The sequence below is a fragment of the Stomoxys calcitrans genome, chromosome 3 (assembly GCF_963082655.1).
Source record: "Stomoxys calcitrans chromosome 3, idStoCalc2.1, whole genome shotgun sequence".
In the NCBI taxonomy this organism is placed as follows: domain Eukaryota; kingdom Metazoa; phylum Arthropoda; class Insecta; order Diptera; family Muscidae; genus Stomoxys; species Stomoxys calcitrans.
In genome coordinates, this window is record NC_081554.1 from 76,753,126 (window position 1) to 76,764,729 (window position 11,604).

Below are 11,604 nucleotides of genomic sequence, written 5' to 3' on the forward strand. Positions count from 1 at the left end.
ATTTCCTATCCTGCGAAACACCAATGTATTTTGCGCTTTCAGTAAATGGAACATTCTCTTGGGCCGTAGGCGAGAAATTGGGCCTGAATCTGAGGATAGTCTACTGGCTCTACAGGAGTGTGATTAGACCAATACTTACTTATGCCTCAGTAGTTTGGCGGACTGCTATGGAGAAAAAGTGCAACTTACAGACCATTGTCTTGGCATAGGAGAAGCGATGAGAACCACGCCCACTAGGGCACTAGAGTCTATTCTAGATATCCTACCCGTAGACATACAGATTAAGTGCGATGCAGCCTCTGCGACTATGAGACTTAAGGCGATGGGAGAATGGATTGAGGATAGGAGCAGGTCATACTTTCGCGGTATAATAGAGGTGACGCTAGGAACCTTAGAAGTAATGGACGAGGCTTCCGATCGGATACCTGAAATGAGCCTTGAAGCCGAGTGCGAGGCACTGCTGCCAGCGGTACACACTTGGATTGACGGAACCCTAGTATTACCATCATGTTACACGAATGGATCAAAGCTAGAGGACAGAGTGGGGCTGGGGGTCTACAGTAAGAACCCAGGGATTGAGATCTATTTTAGAAAGCATGTGTAGGGAATGCGGGGAAAATGATGAGACGTTGGAGCATTTCCTTTGCTATTGCCCGGCTTTCGCGTCCAACAGATAGGGGCGTGGCATGGAAACAATTAAGAATTTTGTAAGTAGCACAGAATTCCTAACTTAAATTTTTCTTTTTAGAGGTTACTTTATAGTTTTTAGAGCGCACAACAAGCCGATAACTGGCTTAGGTGTATGTCCATAGTGGCATGGGGCGGATTAATATCTGCACCCTCTTTTCAACCTAACCTAACCTAATTTATTTTTTGTTTGTTTTAGTTATCTATATTCAAAATAATATTTCAAAGCTACCACTGCGATACCACATTTTTAAAGATCCGTAGTGTCTATCCCAATTTCAGGATAAAAAGTGTACTCTCCAGCCAAAGACCTTTTATTGGTGTCCAATTCTATACTGATCGGCTTAATATTTTATTTTTAATTCCTTGTTTTGGGTAGGATGTATGGAGGGCGATTGTCTTCTGACACATCTTTTCATTTGAATACAATATATTCTCGGTCGTCCTAAATGATAGTTTGGTGTTGTTTTTATTGGGAGGAGACGGTCGCTCTAGAGATCTACATGTCCGGCTGAACGGCAGAGCGCGACCCAGACAGTTGAATCGTTATATCAAAATTAGATTGGAACTCTACTGACATAGACCTTTCTTTTAACTCACATATTAACCCGCTCGAACTACACGTCCTATTGAAGGGTAGCTAGTGGGTGGGCCAGTCCCAGACTCTATCCCTAATATATATACCAGATATCAAGTCAACTCCCAAAGACCTTTCATTTGATACCCATTGTGTGACGTTGGACATTCACGTCCTTTTAAGGGGGTTAAGGAGGCCACGTAGACACCATGGACCAAATTCTTATAACAGATGATGGGTGGGTTTTGAGGGTTGGGGAGGCCCCTCAGACTCGAAAGGATAAATTTTTATGTCAGATTTGTACTCTACTTTAAACAACTTTCATTTGATATCCATATTGTCCAAAGTAGTGGAAGAGCCCTGTTGGGGTTTTTTTTTGAGTGGGGTACCGCCCCGTACATTTTGGGTGAAATTTGTATATCAAGTTCGTTATCTAGTCTTAAATACCTTTTATTAAATACCCATATTGTCCCAATCGGTAAACATGTCCGCCCGGGTGGGTTTTGGGATGGACCCAAAAATTTTATACCAATTTCGTGTTTTTGTGATACCATAAGGTGGCAGACGAAATTTCGTTTAAATCGGTGCACATATCTCCGAGATCTGACGTTTTTGAAAATTGGGGTATGGGTGAGGGTCCGCCCCCCCTTTGGATATAAAAAAATGTAGTACCCTATTTTCACCGGGAGCCCAAACTCTACCATCTGTGAAAATTTCATGAAAATTGGTTCAGCTGTTTTTGAGTCTATACGGAACTAAGAAACAAACAAAGTGCAACAATTTCATTTTTATACCCACCTCCGAAGGATGGATGTATATTCATTTTGTCATTCCGTTTGCAACACATCGAAACATCTATTTCCGACCCTATAAAGTATATATATTCTTGATCAGCGTAAAAATCTAAGACGATCTAGCCATATCCGTCCGTCTGTCTGTTGAAATTACGCTACAGTCTTTAAAAATAGAGATGTTGAGCTGATATCTTGCACAGATTCTTTTTTTGTCCATTAGCAAGTTCGAAGATGGGCTATATCGGACTATATCTTGATATAGCCCCCATATAGACCGATCCTCCGATTTAGGGTCTCAGGCCCATAAAAGCCACATTTATTATCTGATTTTGCTGAAATTTGGGACAGTGAGTTGTGTTAGGCCATTAAACATTCTTCTTCAATATGACCCAGATCGGTCCAGATTTGGATATAGCTGCCATATAGACCGATCCTCCGATTTAGGGTCTTAGGCCCATAAAAGCCACATTTATTATCCGATTTTGCTGAAATTTGAGACAGTGAGTTGTGTTAGGCCCTTCGACACTCTTCGTCAATTTGGCCCAGATCGGTCCCGATTTGAATATAGCTGCCAAATAGACCGATCCTCAGATTTAGGGTGTTATTACACACATTTATTATTCGATTTTGCTGAAATTTGAGACAGTGAGTGGTGTTAGGCCCTTCGACACTCTTCGTCAATTTGGCCCAGATCGGTCCCGATTTAAATATAGCCGCCATATAGACCGATACTCAGATTTAGGGTGTTATCCGATTTTGCTGAAATTGTCACTTTCTTTCTTCAATTTGGCCCTGATTGGTTCAGATTTGGATATAGCTGCAATATAGACCGATCTCTCGATTTAAGGTTTATGGCCCATAAAAGGTGCATTTATTGTCCGATGTTGCCGAAATTTGGGACAGTGAGTTAAGATAAGCCCCTTGACGTACTTCTGTAAGATCGGCCCAGATTTTGATATAGCTGCCATATTGACCGATCTCTCGGTTTTAGGTTTTGGGGCCATAAAAAACGCATTTATTGTCCGATGTCGCTGAAATTTGAGACAGTGCGTTGTGTTAGGTTCTTCGACATTTTTCTGCAACTTGGCCCAAATTGGTCCAGATTTGGGTATAGCTGCCATGTAGACCGATATCTCGATATAAAGTCTTGGCCCCATAAAAGGCGCATTTATAATCCGATGTCACTGAAATTTGACACAGTGACTTATATTAGGCTTTTCGACATCCGTGTCTTATACAGTTCAGATCGGTTTGTTTTTAGATATAGCTACTAAAAAGACCAATATTTTGTTACACACAATAGAACAATGATTTGGGACATAAGCTATGCAATTTTCACAGGATTTTGATGAAAAGTGGTTTACATATATATCCAAGGTGGTGGGTATCCAAAGTTCCGCCCGGCCGAACTTAACACATTTTTACTTGTTATATAATAGAATATAAGATGGCCAACACAAACCAAATGCGTTTTTGCTTATTGTCATTATTGTAGTCTTTATGCTACTCATACATGATATGGTACTCAAAGTTTGTCGTGGATTCACTTACTGTCTTTCTACTGGTTTTGCATAAAGAATTTAAACACAGTTTTGAGTTTTTGTTATTTTCATAGCAACAAGTTTATTGAAGTTTCCTTTTATTCCAATATAATTTTTTCTGTTTTTATGCCATTACATCCATTCAAGACCAATTAGTATTCTTTTGCTTCTTTATTAAACATATTTCTATGTATGTGGTGAGTTTTGTTTTGATAGGTGTAAGGTTGGGGTGGTTTTTTCTATATACTTTCTTAATCATTCTTCAATTTTACATATATTTTCCAAATACATACTTTAGGGTGTGTGTGTGTGTGTGTTTGTCGGAAGATAACATATTAGTATCTTGTATTTAAAAAAAAGGTTAAATACTTCCAATCCCAAAGTATTTGGAATTTGTTTTTATACATTTTTGTTGTTGGAAACAAAATATTCTTTAAATTATCATAAAACATTTATAACTTAGAAAATGTGTAAAAATGTATGGGTTTAAGTTTTTCTCGATTTTATTTTGCTTACAATCAGACTTTATTTAAGGAAAATTAATTAATTAAAGAAAAACATAAGTTTTGTTTAAAGTATTCTTGCATTTATGTTTTTTTTTTACATGGTTGGTTTATAAACCTTTGGTTTTTTTTCTTCTTCTTTTACTATTTCTTTTAAAAAAATCACAGCTTAATATAAATTTTCTTTATATGTATTGTTTGTTACATGAAAAAGAAAAGAAAATTAAAGTAATTCTAAATTAAAACTCACTACTTATGGCTGACTCACAATGTTGTTGTTGTTGTTTTTACTCATATTACCATACATTTGCCTTTCAATGAATTTTGTTTTTGCTTTTTTTTTACATACATATGAACTTTCAATACTTCCTGTTAAAACGTTCGACACCAAGGCTGATGTTTGCTGCTTTTATAAACTGTAGTTGCTATTTACGTATATTCTTGTTTCCTTTTTAGGGTTGTTTGTTAATATATTGCACAATTATCGAAAAGTTGTTTTTTATGGTTTTATAGAAATTGTATTTCTATTTTGTTATATTTAATATTTTTATTTTTGTTTGTTCTATTAAATAATTCCTGAGAAGTTCATATTCGTTTTTCTTTATTTATTTATTATTGTTTTAAAAAATCAAAAAAATAATAAATTAAAATTAAGAATAAGATAATAAATCATAAGAATTTAATGCAAAATTGAATTTTAAATGCATGTGTATACTTGTTGATGGTTGTTGTAAGCCTAGACTTAGTTTTATTTACTTGTGGTTATATGCTATTTCTACAATTACAAGTCTTTAATATGCCCTGAGTTTTCAATATTAGATTATATGACATAAAATCAGAGAACTATAACAACTAAGAATGGGATGAAAAGTAAATTCTAATTTAATTTGTTTTTTATACAAATACAAAAAATTTTTTTTTTATATAGCCAACTTTCTTTTCGTAAATTTTGGTTTACTCAGCAGTTCAGAACATTCACGTAATACAGAGCCAATTATTTTTATTTTTTGATCGCAATGTGTAATTCAAGTTTTTCTATATTACTGTTTTTTTCAATACTCTTAGCATCATAAAAAAATGTTTTTCCAAATCAAAAGTTAATGATCTCAAATTTGATAAAGTCGATTTATAAGCTGCCATATTTCTTTTCTACAAGGAAATGCATAATTCAACGTTAGCCTTTGAGTCCAGTTGCTCAACTAACTCTGACTACTATTCCGGCGACAGTCCCATGGCAGCCGGTTGTACGTACCGGATTGACCCAATGGAGATCTTCTTCGGCAAGGGCTGCCGCCTCAGTGTATAACACACTGCTACAACAACAACTATTCCAGTGAAATCGAACGACGAGGTCGGCAGAATGAATGAAACTGCCAGGGGCCCTATTTAGGAGTTGAAACGCCTAGATAATACAGCCATAGCCCACGAAACTTTGTGATGGTTTTCCTATATGCGGACTTTGAACAAAGGACCAGGTCTTCCCTACTGCATGATCCTTGTTTGAACCGTTGAGGGGCTGGGACGTTTTGTTATTTTTCTCAGCATGAATATTCTGCAAAGTTCGCTTTTTGCGATTACTTTTTCCAGATAATAGATTATGAAGTAAAATACTTCGACATAACTCTAGGGCAGTATGGAGAAGACCTCCACGCTGTGTTGCTTGAATGTGAGACTCTCTCTAACTGAAGGAGTACGCAATGGCGGCCTTCTCGAATATTGAGAGGGCATTTAACAACGAGGAGATTGGTCGACAGTCACCGCCCTGAGCCGAACTATGGATGTGGTGGGCAGACTGAGGAGGGGTTTCATGAGACAGAGACTGGTTTGGGACTATACTGTGACACACACAACATGTGCCATATGTGCCATAACGATAGACGCAAAGAAATTTTAGGAAGGGATATACAGTTTTCGAAATCAGTTTTGGTTGATGATGTGTAGCCACATTTTTGTGAGACGCCAATAGATCGCCTTGCTACATCGAGTATTACAGGCACTCAGTATTTAAGCAAGAGCCGTTGCCGCCCGGCCTCTCACGGAGACACTCCCTTCGATACCGCTGATTGTCCGCGATTCTGTATACAAAGCCATTCACTAATCGCAACCTATGGACTCGTCCGGTAGCTCTCAGCTGAGCTTCTCGTAATAATGATGAACACCAAACAAATTGGAGCTCAGAGTTTCAACTGATGTGGTGCTTATAATCATCGAGTGCGGGGTCGAAATCAGTATTTGTATATGGCGGCCCTTAAGGCCGTGGGATCTAGTATAGTGAGGTTGAAGTGCGTGGAGGAGTGTGTGGAATCCCTGAATAGACCTCAGTTTCACGACATAGTGATAACATGGATTAGCGGATACGACAGCGCCGTATTGGTGCTTACCCCTACTCTCTTCTTGTAATTTGTTGTCATTGTCATTTGTCATTGTTCGGTAGTCGTTTGCATGCGTTTTCATAAAGCTTAACAAAACAGCTGACACGTTTTCCTACTTTTACGGTATGTTTACGAGAGCACAACCAGGCCTTAAGGCTTTTGAAGTGTATCAATAAAGTAATCGCGAAAAACTTGAGTTTTCAACAGTGAAAAACGAACATAGTACCAGCCTTAACTCGCAATAGGTAGTTATTTCGGAAACAATTTTAAATTACTCGTTTACTCAATAATAGCTGCGATAGTGTAATCGGCGATAGTGTGCGGCTGCGCCATGCTCCACTAGTCGGTAAACGACTGGTCAGCAGATACCTGGATCGACGAAGATACCTGGTTCGAGGTCAAACCTATTTTATCTTCGCATGCCTTTAATTTGTCTAGGCCATCTCTGGCAAAACATAACGTTCTCTAAGAGGTTGCAATAATGTTGTTGTACGCACATTTTCATATGGAGGTGGCGATCCTCGTCAAGATCCTGTAGGTGGGCAAGCTCGTTTCGGTCCAAAGGACCGATCGCCGCAGCAACAGGTTGACCATTAGTTATTTAGGCGCCAATAACTGTCATATCGAGCATCATAGGCACTCAGTATTTATGAAGGAGCTGGTTCCGCCCGACCTTTAACTCTGCTCGACACCGCTGAATGTCCGCGACTGCCGTTGCAGCTAGTCCGTATGGAGTATTTCACTATCCGCAACCTGTGGAAGCGCCCTGTAGCTCGCAGCTAAGTTTCTCGTTACAATAATGAACACCACACAGATCAGAACTCAATGTTTTAGCCTGTGTGGTACTTACAGCTGTACCGTGCCGGGATAATGGAATAATAAAAGGCGCACAGCTCTCAAGTTTATTGAGAGGCTTGGTGCGGATGATAAGGAGAGAGGCTCCCTTAATTGGGCTTGAAGATTCGCTGCACAGGCTACCCCAAAGGATACACGTTTAGATTCGGAAAACCCACAGCAGTCAGCCAAACGGCTGCGGTCAGTTGGAGGGCATCCCATCCCCAAAGGAACTAAAGCGAACAATAATATTGGTCCAAAAAAATTTTGCAATGCCACTAAGGACAGCTTGGTGATGGGGTTATCGACGAGGGAAAAGAACAGGCTGCATACCTAGGAACAATTGAAGTGGGATAGTCAATGGACTGTCATCTTTATACTCCGAGGTCCTTGCGGAATTGCTTAAGCCTCCTTCAGTTTGCGACCGTACTTAACTCAGGCTGTCTCGCAGATCTCAACAAGTCTGAAGGAGTTGTATCCTACGGATTCAGTTGAAGGTGAAAAGAAGCGTTGAGCTGGGGAATCAGGAAAAGACTCAGCAGTTGTTGTTCAACACCTATCTGAGAAACTGTCAACCACATCTTTAAAATTTGGTGGATTGGGGCGGACGGGAAATCGCCCTACCACGAATCAAACAGGAAGAGAAGGGGTAGAAACGGAACCCGGTGTGTCGTCTAATTGGATTGGGTTGAAGGTGGGCGCCAGCGGGACAGAACGGAACTCAAAAGGTACTATGGCAACAGCAGCTAGTGAAGCATCTAAGAAAGAATCGTCCATACCGCATGTGTCCAGTGTCCTGAGGAATAGTGAGCATACATTGATCGCAGGTGTGCCACAAGGCTCTGTCCTTTCTCTTTCCCCTTCCCTTTTTCTTATATTCATTGAAGATCTATTGGGTGAGACTTCGAAAACTGTCTACTCATTTGCCAATGACAGTAGTCTGTGTCATTCATCTTCATGCAACCATAGGCTCAGTCCTCAAGAAAATGTGGACAGGAGACGAATTATGGATGAGACGAGTGGAGTAGAATGAACAGAGTAAACTTTAACGCAAAGAAGACGCAGTGCTGTTTCTTGTCTCACAAGCGATTCACTGACCCACTACAAACGTCGATATCTATCGACAGTATAGATATTGAGCAGTCAGATGCTCTTGATATACTGGATATGGAGATACAATGTTATGTCCGTTGATCAAAACACACATTCGAAGTGTCGAAAGAAGCATTCAAGTGTTTGGGCTTTCTTAAGCGGTGTAGGAAGTGTTTCACCTCTTCTGGTCTTCTCAATATGTAATATAGATCTGATCTTCTCAATATGTAGTATATATACTACATCAGGCCAAGGGTGGAATATAACTCCCATATATGGGCAGGAGCTCCAAAACATCCTTGGAGCTACTTGACCGGGTTCAACGGAGGGCGATGGAGTTGATTGGGGACAGTATAGTATTCAACTTTATTGCTTCTCTTAAACATCGTTGCAACGTGGGTATCGTTTTACTGCTCTATCGTTATTTTCATGCCGTTTGTTTCAGGGTTATTCGTCTTTTTATCCCTGACGTAAGGATGTTCACCAGGAATACAAGACTTGCCAGGAACTCACACCCGTTTGTAAATGATTGGCCAGTCGACCAAACCATGCATTTCCGAGTAAATTCATTCGTCCGAACCATTCGTATGTGGAATCGAGTGTAGAGCATATGAGCTTGTGAGGCTAGCATCTATCATACATATTCCAGGGGAACTGCAAGCAAGTCTTCAGGATTAGGCCAGAAAAGCTACGAATGACAGATGGTTACAAAGAGAATGCTCCAACATTATTTGTGGAGCTGTTCTAGAAAATTGAGTTGTTTGGGGACAGTAGAGTATCCCACTTTATTGTTTATCTTAAACATCGTAGGAATGCGGGTAGCGTTGTGTTGCTCTATTTTTACTTTCATGGCGTGTGTTCCCGGGTTATTCGTCTTCTTATCCCTGACGTTAGAAAGTTTACCAGGAATGCAAGACACACACTCGTTTGTAATTGATTGGTCAGTTGACCAAACCATACATTTCAGAGGAAAATCATTTATCGCCTTAACCATTCGTATCTGAAATCGACTTCCGGCCAATGTTTTTCTACCGACATTGACGTTCAGAAATTTAAGACGAATATCAATAAACACTCCTACATCTTCCCCACTTCAATCCTTAACTTTTCCTATTGCCAACGCAATGCACTGCATATATAGGGGACTTCCCCTGCGTGTTGGTTACGTGAAAATTTTTAAGTAATTTATGTATTCTAATAACCCCGGCGAGTTCATTATGATGTAAAAAAATATATTCCAATATTGCTAATTGAAGCCACGATATATCATTTGAGATCATTTATTGTAGGGATAAATCTAACATAATTGCATTTGCCATTTTTGCAGATTAGACACCATTCAGAAACAAAAATATAAAAGAACAAATAAAAAAGAGTTAAATAATTAAATATGAACAGAACGCTTGTGATTGATATAAATTAATTTCTCATTTTGATTCTTACAAATGTATATACACTCAAAAAGAAGTTTTAGTATACATTTTGAAACACTTAAAAAGAATTGATGTTTGGTTGTCCTGAAATTTTGTACTCGTTATATCCGAAAGAGTTTTGTTGTCATTGTCTTCTAAGTTGTAATTTTTGTAATGCGATTATGGCAATATTTTAAACTAAACGAGTAGTTTATATAATTTAAGATAATGCAATTTTTTTCCACTTTAGCCAATATTTATATATATATAAAATAAATAAAAAATTTGTACTTTTCTAGGGGAGTATCATTAAAAATATTTCGTTTTTTTGTAGCTTACGCACAACTTGATTTACACATCTATAATTAGTGGGTTTTTTTTGTTACTTATCAATATTGGAATTTAGCTGCTATCTTAAACACTGACAAATTAAGATATTTATAAAGATATTAGAAATATTTTTGTTTTTGGACTAATTGTTCTGAACTCTTCGTAAATGTGTGTGCCTAAAAGTTGCAGTTTTTTGGATTTGGTTTTAGTATTTATACAAACTGATTTTTTTCTTGTAAGGGGTAATGTTTAATATAAGCGATTTCGTATTGAAAACCACATGTAATACAATCAGGATTTTTATTGAAGAATGTTGTTTGTACAGCTATGCAAGAAAAAATAGTAGTAATGTGGTATTGAACCATAGAATTCAATAATTCTGTGTTTGAATGAAGTAGTTAAAGGAAAAAAGGGGGAAGTCCACATGCGTGCTTAAGCAGTCAGAATGAATGATCAAATAATTTTGCAAGCTATTCCAGGTTGCGGTATGGAATAGCTTGCAATAGAAAAAGTCTATTCCGAACTTCAGAAGTCCACCAAAATACTAAAAAGTAACCTCGAAAAAGAAAATGTACAATAAGTCAGGAATTCAGTGGTACTTATAAAATCCCTAATTGTTTTCCATACCACGCCCCTAAGATAGTTTATGTTTGGTATTGTGTCCCCAACTAAGTGCCGGTGTCTGTTAGCAGCGAAAGCCAGACAATGGCATAGGAAAAAACAACAAGCGTGCTAAGTTCGGCCGGGCCGAATCTTATATACCCTCCACCATGGATCGCATTTGTCGAGTTCTTTTCCCGGCAACTCTTCTGAAGCAAAAAAGGATATAAAAAAAGATTTGCTCTGCTATTAGAGCGATATCAAGATATGATCCGGTTTGGACCACAATTAAATTATATGTTAGAGACCTGTGTAAGATGTCAGCCAATTCGAATAAGAATTGCGCCTTTTGGGGGCTCAAGAGTAAAATAGGGAGATCGATTTATATGGGAGCTGTATCTGGCTATAGACCGATTCAGACCATATTAAACACGTGTGTTGATGGTCATGAGAAGATCCGTCGTACAAAATTCCAGTCAAATCGGATAATAATTGCGACCTCTAGAGGCTCAAAAAGTAAAGATCCCAGATCGGTTTATATGGCAGCTATATCAGGTTATGAACCGATTTGAACCTTATTTGGCACAGTTGTTGAAAGTAAGAATAAAATACGTCATGCATTTAAATTTCAGCCAAATCGGATGGGAATTGCGCCCTCCAGAAGCTCAAGAAGTCAAGTCCCCAGATCTGTTTATATGACAGCTATATCAGGTTATGAACAAATTTAAACCATACTTGGCACAGTTGTTGTATATCATAACAAAATACTTCGTACAAAAATTCATTCCAATCGGATAAGAATTGCACAATATAGAGGCTCATGAAGTCAAGACCCAAGATCGGTTTATATGGCAGCTATATC